Genomic DNA, 690 nt, shown 5'->3' with positions numbered 1-690 from the left:
TGGAACCATCGGCCCAGGCAGCAGCCCACAGAGCCCCTGCACAAAGCCCACCGTGCCGTCCCCGGGCCGTGACTCCGGTTCAGCTGCTCTTGTGCGCACTCCAGCAGTTTCCTGAATTCCCACAGAAAACAAGTGTAAGCAAAACTGTCCCAAGCTTGCACAAACGTATATGGGGTACCACAGGTCCTTGGCTCTGAAACTAAGCAGAGACCAATTCCCTGAAAGGGGAAGGAGAAAAAAAAGTTTAGTTCCTGCTTGCTGCCATCGCCTGCTACAGCTGTTGTGGTTTGGCACTGGGCTGGCGGAATGACGAGAAAAACGCGGCGCTTCTCTGGGCGGGCCCCGCAGGTGTCGGGCGGCTGTGTCCCAGGGAAGGCCGTGCAAGCAGGCCCTGCCCAAACGCTCGGGCTCACTCAAGCAGACGCAAAGCCCGCTGGTTTGTGCGGGCTTTCCTTGCTACCCCGCACACAGCTGCACGGTGTGAGCAGCTCCCCTTCTGTCTCTCCCACTCGGATCCACCTTAGCAGCAAACATCGGGCCAAAGAGGAGGGGAAACCACAGAAACTATTGCAAGACCAAAGCCCTCTAGCACTGGACTCGAGTCCCGGCTTTCACTCCACAAGAGATTATCCGTATGCAAAATTAGTCTGTATAATGAGTAGCAACAACAGGTTTTCGAGCCCAAGCTAT

The 690-nt window shown here is 56.2% G+C and overlaps 1 protein-coding gene across 1 annotated transcript in view; it reads right to left on the bottom strand.

The window, feature by feature from the left end:
* Nucleotides 1-690, bottom strand: part of GTF2B (general transcription factor IIB) — a 25,537-nt gene that overhangs the window by 22,342 nt on the left and 2,505 nt on the right. The gene's annotated exons all lie outside the window — the stretch shown is intronic.

Source organism: Corvus brachyrhynchos, unplaced genomic scaffold (genome assembly GCF_000691975.1).
Source record: "Corvus brachyrhynchos isolate BGI_N302 unplaced genomic scaffold, ASM69197v1 scaffold101, whole genome shotgun sequence".
Taxonomy (NCBI): Eukaryota; Metazoa; Chordata; class Aves; order Passeriformes; family Corvidae; genus Corvus; species Corvus brachyrhynchos.
The sequence above is the reverse complement of the archived record's forward strand: the minus strand, read 5'-3'. Positions and strand labels throughout refer to the sequence as shown.